This window comes from Gossypium arboreum, chromosome 13 (assembly GCF_025698485.1).
Source record: "Gossypium arboreum isolate Shixiya-1 chromosome 13, ASM2569848v2, whole genome shotgun sequence".
Lineage (NCBI taxonomy): Eukaryota > Viridiplantae > Streptophyta > Magnoliopsida > Malvales > Malvaceae > Gossypium > Gossypium arboreum.
In genome coordinates this window covers 20,185,255-20,192,047 of record NC_069082.1, presented here as the reverse complement: position 1 = coordinate 20,192,047, position 6,793 = coordinate 20,185,255, and positions in this window count along the sequence as shown.

The window sequence follows — 6,793 nt, the reverse complement described above, 5'->3', positions numbered from 1 at the left end:
GTGTTAGCCGAAATTGAGCTTATGATAGTAATTTGAATTTGTGAAATTTATGCATTTTGTGGTCCAAGTGTGATAAGAACCATACGGTTATGGCATGTAAGCATGAAGATTAGATGATGGATAATTTTAAATGTGAGATGGATAGAAGTTGATTTAAAGGCTTAATAAGTTAGTTTAAGGTGAAGTCATTAGCTTATGATATTCGGTTTTGGCTACTATGTGTTGGATCTTGAATATTTTAATGTTTTGAATTAGTAATGGATGAAAGATAATGTTTGAGTTTGCTAAATATTGAAATTAAAAGTTAAGTAAATGAATTAGGAGCACGAGTCCATTCGGCAATTTAAGATAAATTGTGAAATAATGCTTAATATTAGTAGTACTTGTTTAATTGGCAAATTGAGCTTAGAATGGATGAATTTATGAGTTTGGGACAAAGTATATATATATATATATATATATATATATTCAACTATGAATTTTCGTGTTTAATTTTGAATGTTGATGTTCAAATTGAAAATGGATGTTAGTTGAGTTATAATACTTACTTAATAATGAAAAGAACATGAGCTTAATGCTCAAATAGCATTCAGCTTTGGAGTAAGTTAAATTAGTTAGAAAATGAGTTCCAAGATAGTGAATTATGTGTTAAAAGAGGAATTTAGGTTGTATATACGTGATTAGATTGAATACAAGAGGCTATGTTAGCTAATTGAAGGATTCGGCCATAGTATTATAGTGAATAATAATTTGAACAAGGGTTTTAATTGTATGATAGGTTTTCGGCTATGGTTGATTGGATAATAAATTGGTGTGGATGCTTTGAATGAGATATGTACATATTTTAGTTTATGTGCTATGGAGAATTTGATTAAAATAGTTTGGAAATGTGAATTGCCGAAATTATCTTGTATATGTAGCGAATAAATGGAATTGATGAGAAGTATGTTTGGATGTGCATTAAGTTTAAGGGTTAAACTTTAAATTTTTATGGCTTGGTTAATATTTTATTTTCTTAGTTGGAGCTCAAAATCAAAGGGAGCCAAGTTCGGCCAAAAGAAAGGTGAAAGCGGTTAAGTAGCTGATCAGAGTTGTTCATCTGACTAAAAAGGTTAGTTTCTAAGTAATTTAAGTTACGGTTAATATTGCACATAAAATAGGTTGGATAAGAAATCATGGTATGTATGAATTTGTGAAAATCGAATGTGAGATTTATCAACCTATCTACGACATAGTGGTAGCTATAAATAAGAAATTTCAGCACTATGTGTGCAAGGTTATGTGGCACTATGTGTGCAAAAACTACATGGCACTATGTGTGCGAGATTATATAGCACTATGTGTGCGAGGAAACACGGCACTATGTGTGCGAATGAGTAAGAGCACTATGTGTGCAGACCTTTAAATTGAGCACTAAGTGTGCGATATCGATTGTAGAGAATTGTTTGTGCAAATGAAAAAGTTTAAAACTTTAAACTAGGAGTAATGAAATGTGCATGGATATTAGACATGGGACTTGATTTATATCTGTATATTAATAGATAATGCTCGGGAAGAGAGAAAGAAGAGAAAGGTAATCGACTCAATTAGTATATAATTGACCAAAGATATAAATTAATGATAAATGAATTTAAATGGATTGGAGATTGATTTATAGATGGAGCGGCTTGGTTTGTGCTTTATTTGTTAATTGGATCATTACATTCTTTTAAAAAGAAAATTTCTTAAGACTTATTGAGTTAATAACTCACTTGGTGTGTTTATTGGTTTCGTATAGATCATCTTGTCGAGGAAAGCTTGGATTTGTTACAAAGTCATCACATCTTTTGACAACCCTTTTTGGTATTTTTGTTTAAAACTCAAATAGACATTATGGCATGTATAGAATAATATTTTTGGAGGTTGCTATTTTGATAGTATTGTATATATATATATAAGGCCATGTGAATATGGCTAAAGTTCTATGTATGGATGTGATAATGGTTTTATTATAAATCTTGTAGTGAAATCAACTTGACATATGAATCCATATTGTGATGAGTGTGATTATGTTATGCTTGAACTAACATGTTAAGCATTCGAGATACATTATGTATATATATTCGATCAAGAGGAGAAAAATCACCTTACATTTTTACCCTTGTTTTAGTATGTACATACTATAGAAGTTACTCATGGAAACGTGCTATTATTGTTGTAATTACTTAAATTAATATTGGACACGGGTATTAGGGTGTGACATACCTATTCAAAATGTGAAAAGAGTGGATACTTCAGGGACTACTATTTAATTTTTTCTTTTCCCTTATTAGCTCCACTTTGAGCCTAATCTTGATCTATACAATTATTTTATATACAAATATGTTAGCTTAAATAATCAAACTAAAATTGCCAAGAGGACGTGAATTGACTTTTTAAAAAAATTGTGAAAGCTAAAGAGAAATGATAAAAAAAATTGACACAAGAATTTAGAGTGGTTCGGCCCCAACTGCCTACTCTACTACCTTTGCTTTGCACTACTAAGGATTTTCAAAAATTCACTAATTTGATAACTTTTGAGGATAAAGTTTAAACTTAAAAACTCTCTTAAGGTCTTTACCCAAACCTTAAGATACAAACCTTCTCAAAGAGATTCAAAGAAGCAAATAAATAAATAATCCTCACAAGATCAATGTGTTTACAAATTAAGTTAAATTACAATGAAAAACACTTGAGAAAATGGAATGAAAATAAAGCTCACAAGTGTATGAAATAAAAGTATGGAAATATTTGGCACAAAGATTGTTTGATTGATCTTTTTGCTTGAATATGCTTTCTTATTGTTGTAGGACCTTTAGAAGTTGATATTTATACCCCTTTAATTGATTTCCAACCATTGTGGTTATTGGAGACATGAGTAGAGACGTTGGGGATGTGAAAACTAACACGTTTAATTCACCTACAATAATGAGTATTTATACCAGATAAAATGGTATTGATAATTTTTCCATTAAATGCAAAATTCAGTGCCAGTTGGAGTTGAAATACCAATACCAGAAAAATTTTTATCGATACCATATGAAAATTATCAATATTTTTAAAAGGGGTATCCATATTTTGAAAAATATCGACACTTGCCCACTAACTTGGTAGAAAAATAGTTTGACTAGTCGAAAAGATATTGAATCTTTTTACCGGTAAGATTTTCGGGGACGAAAATCCCTAAAGGGGGAGAAATGTAACATCTCGAAATAGGGCCTAAATGGAATAGTGGTTGCGAAACCATAAATCTGAGATAGAAAAGTTTATTTCGATTAATTTTTATGATTTACCGAGTGATTAGATGCATGTGTTAGAGTATTGATAAGAAATTTTATAGATTGCATGTTTAATTTGCCTATTAGGGCTTATTTGCAGAAGTTGCTGTAATAGCCCAATTTAGGGCCTAAACGGAACGATGGTGTAACACCCTGAATTTGGGCGTAGAAGTATTGGGCCTTGAGTGTGGGTCCGTAAAGAGGTTTTATATAGGTATTTAATTGTGCAATGAAATAACACAATTAAATGTTTGCTATTAGTGGTTAATGGCTTTGAGAAGTGTTGGAGAAATCTTGGGTTCAAACTTGGGCTTTAGCAAAAATTTTGGTATTAAGTGAAAAAAAAAACTTGGATGCTTGGATGAGGGTTTTTAAATTATTGTGTTAAATAAATGACACAAGGAAGCTTGTAGTCTAGTGGTTGTGGTGTCATTAAGGTTGTATGGGAGCCTGGGTTCAACCCTTGGCTCTTGCAATTTATTTTGTTTTTTTAAAGGGAACCTGGACTTTGGCCTTTAGACCTTATAATTAATTGGGGATAAAATATGACACAAAAAGCCTTGTGGCTTAGTGGCAAGTAGCATGTGGAGCATTTAAGGGGAGGCATAGGTTCGAATCCCATGGCAAGGAAAGAGCATTTATTTTGCTAACAGGGGGCGGCAAGAGTTGGTGTTGAATTTAAACTCTAATGTTGGAGGGATCCCACATCAGGAAGCTAATATAAGAGTGGTTGTGAAGCTGGCTTTAAATAGAGGGAACCATGAAGAGAGTAAATGTACCTTTCTTGGCTGATCCCTTTCGCTGTATGGCGTGCTCGTTTGGGTTGGGCATCGGCTAAGAGTGCTCGGAGCGTGGATTAACTCCAGTCTCCTATCAGGTGTGTATTTATCACTACTCTTGTTGTTGGATGGCTACTTCGGGCCGCGATGGTAGAAAGGGGCCATGTGGGCCCAATGGGCCTATGGGCCCAATTGGATAAGTTGTTTGATTGTGTAGTAAATATTGGACTAGGCTAGGTGAATCGCATATCTGTGGCTAGGTTTGGGCTAAAAGGGCCACACGAGTGTGGGCCCATTTGGTAGAGAATAGGCTTTAGGCCCATTCGTGTTGTTATCCATGTTTAGAATACTTTAGTTTACCAATTCTTGAAATGCCCTCGACTTGTAAAATTACCAAAGTACTCCGATTTACGTAATTACCGTTTTACCCTCGGTTTATAGAATTCTTGTTTTACCTCGATTTGTAAAATTACCGCTTTACCCTCGATTTATAGAATTACCGCTTTACCCTCGGTTTACGAAATTACTATTTTACCCTCGATTTACGTAATTCTTGTTTTACCCTCGGTTCTGAAATTATTGTTTTACCCTTGATTTACTGAAATTCTTGCTTTTACCTCGATTTATAGAATTACTGTTTTACCCTCGATTTGTAAAATTACCGCTTTTACCCTCGATTTACAAAATTACCGTTTTACCCTCGGTTTACTGAATTACTATTTTACCTCGATTTATAGAATTACCGCTTTTACCCTAATTTACATAATTACCATTTTACCCCGATTTACATAATTATCGTTTTACCCTCGATTTACTGTAATTCTTGTTTTACCCTTGATTCTGAATTCTTGTTTTACCCTCGATTTACAAAATTACTAAAATACCCTTGGTTTGTGAAATTACCGCAATACCCTCAATTTGTAAAACTACCAAAATACCCCTGTATGGTAAAATGACGAATATGCCCTTATGTTCCGTATGACTGATGTGCTTAGGATTTACATATATTGATATTGGATTAGTTAAGTTTGAGTGATGTGGTGGTTATCGTAGGCGATTGATTTTGGAAACGTTTCAACTTTAACCCATAACAGTGTGTACTAACCTCTAAATAGCTTAGTTTAATATTTCTTTGAAAAGTCAAAGCTTCATATTTTAGTGATTCGGGAATTAATATTTAGATCTATTTTCTACGCACGTTTAAGTTGGATTCACAAAGGATATGGGGTAGGAAGGTATTTGGAACGTTCTTCAATGAGTAGATCTCTTGGTAAGTATTCGAACCTTCTTTCCATTTGTATCTTGTGGTTTAAGAAAAGCTGAAAACCCCTCTGTCGACTAAGGCTAAAAGGGTTTTTGGTGTTATTTGGTTTGTTGGTACTAGTGAGGATTAAAGGCTACCGATCGAGGAGTGTGTGAAAAGCTTGGATCATCGGAGTGACTAAATCTAGTCATCAACTTCGGCAAAGGTATGAACCCAAGGGCCATTGTGGATGGTGGCCGAATGTGTAAGTGATGATAATAGGTAGTTTTCGATTTGGTTTAATATTAACATGGTCTAATCTATAAGTGGTTGATTATAGGAGAAATCGCATAGGAGATCTCGTCAAGGAATATCGCAAATCAGGTGTGTAACGAACCCTTTTTCATAGCTTAAAGTGATAAATGCCGAAAAGCCGAAATGCTGAAATTCTGGCATTTCGAGGACTTGTGAGCAAGCGAACGCTCACTAGTTAGTTAGAATCGATGAGATGATGATCGAGAACGATGGAAACGGTAAGAATGTGATTTTTGCGTTCTTGGTAAGTTGGGCCTCGAGGGGCAAGTGGGGCCCATTGGGCTTTCGGCCCATTTGGGTAAAAATTGGTAGAAAACGAAATCGTTATATGGCATGATAAGACCGTTAAAACCGTTATGGAATATAGGCTAAATGGGCCTAGATGACGAAATTGGCTAAGTAGGGCCCATTAGGGTTTTAGGCCCAATAACTCGATTTCGCTAAAAATAGGCCGAATCACTTGTTTGCACCCATGGATTGTTAGTAATCGTTAATGAACATGGAAACCCTAATTTTGGTAAAATTATGAGATTACCCTTATACCATGAAAATGACCGTTTTGCCCCTAGGTAAAATGACCATTATACCCCTAGGGTTTATGTATGATTTTAATACATGGGATTTTGATAAATATAGTATGTATGAGATGCACATGACATGTATGATATGCACATGATATGTATGATATGCACATGATGTAATCATAACGCATTGGGTTGGGTTTTTATATGGATGGAGGAAGTGAAAAAGGGCTTATGCCCCGCTTATCAAAAGGGTTATGCCCCGGTTATCAAAAGGGCTTATGCCCCGATTATAAAAGGGCTTATGCCCCGATTATTGAAAGGGCTTTTGCCCTGATTATTAAAAGAGGCTAGGCCTCCATTATATGATAAAGCACTATCTTGCCAAAGGAGAGTATGGCGGGTGGGTCGAGTTAATCCTCACATGGTGTGTTGGTTGGTACGGTGGAGAGTAACGGATGGTGGGTTGAGTAGTCTCCCAAATGGGTTGCATTCTTTCATTGAAATTATATGTGATATTGAAATGGGCCTAAGGGCCATACTGCTTAAATAAAGGCTTGACCCAATAATATGAAATTTTGAAAAGGCTTGACCCGGTGTTATGAGATATGAAATATGAAAAGGGCTATGGCCCAAGAC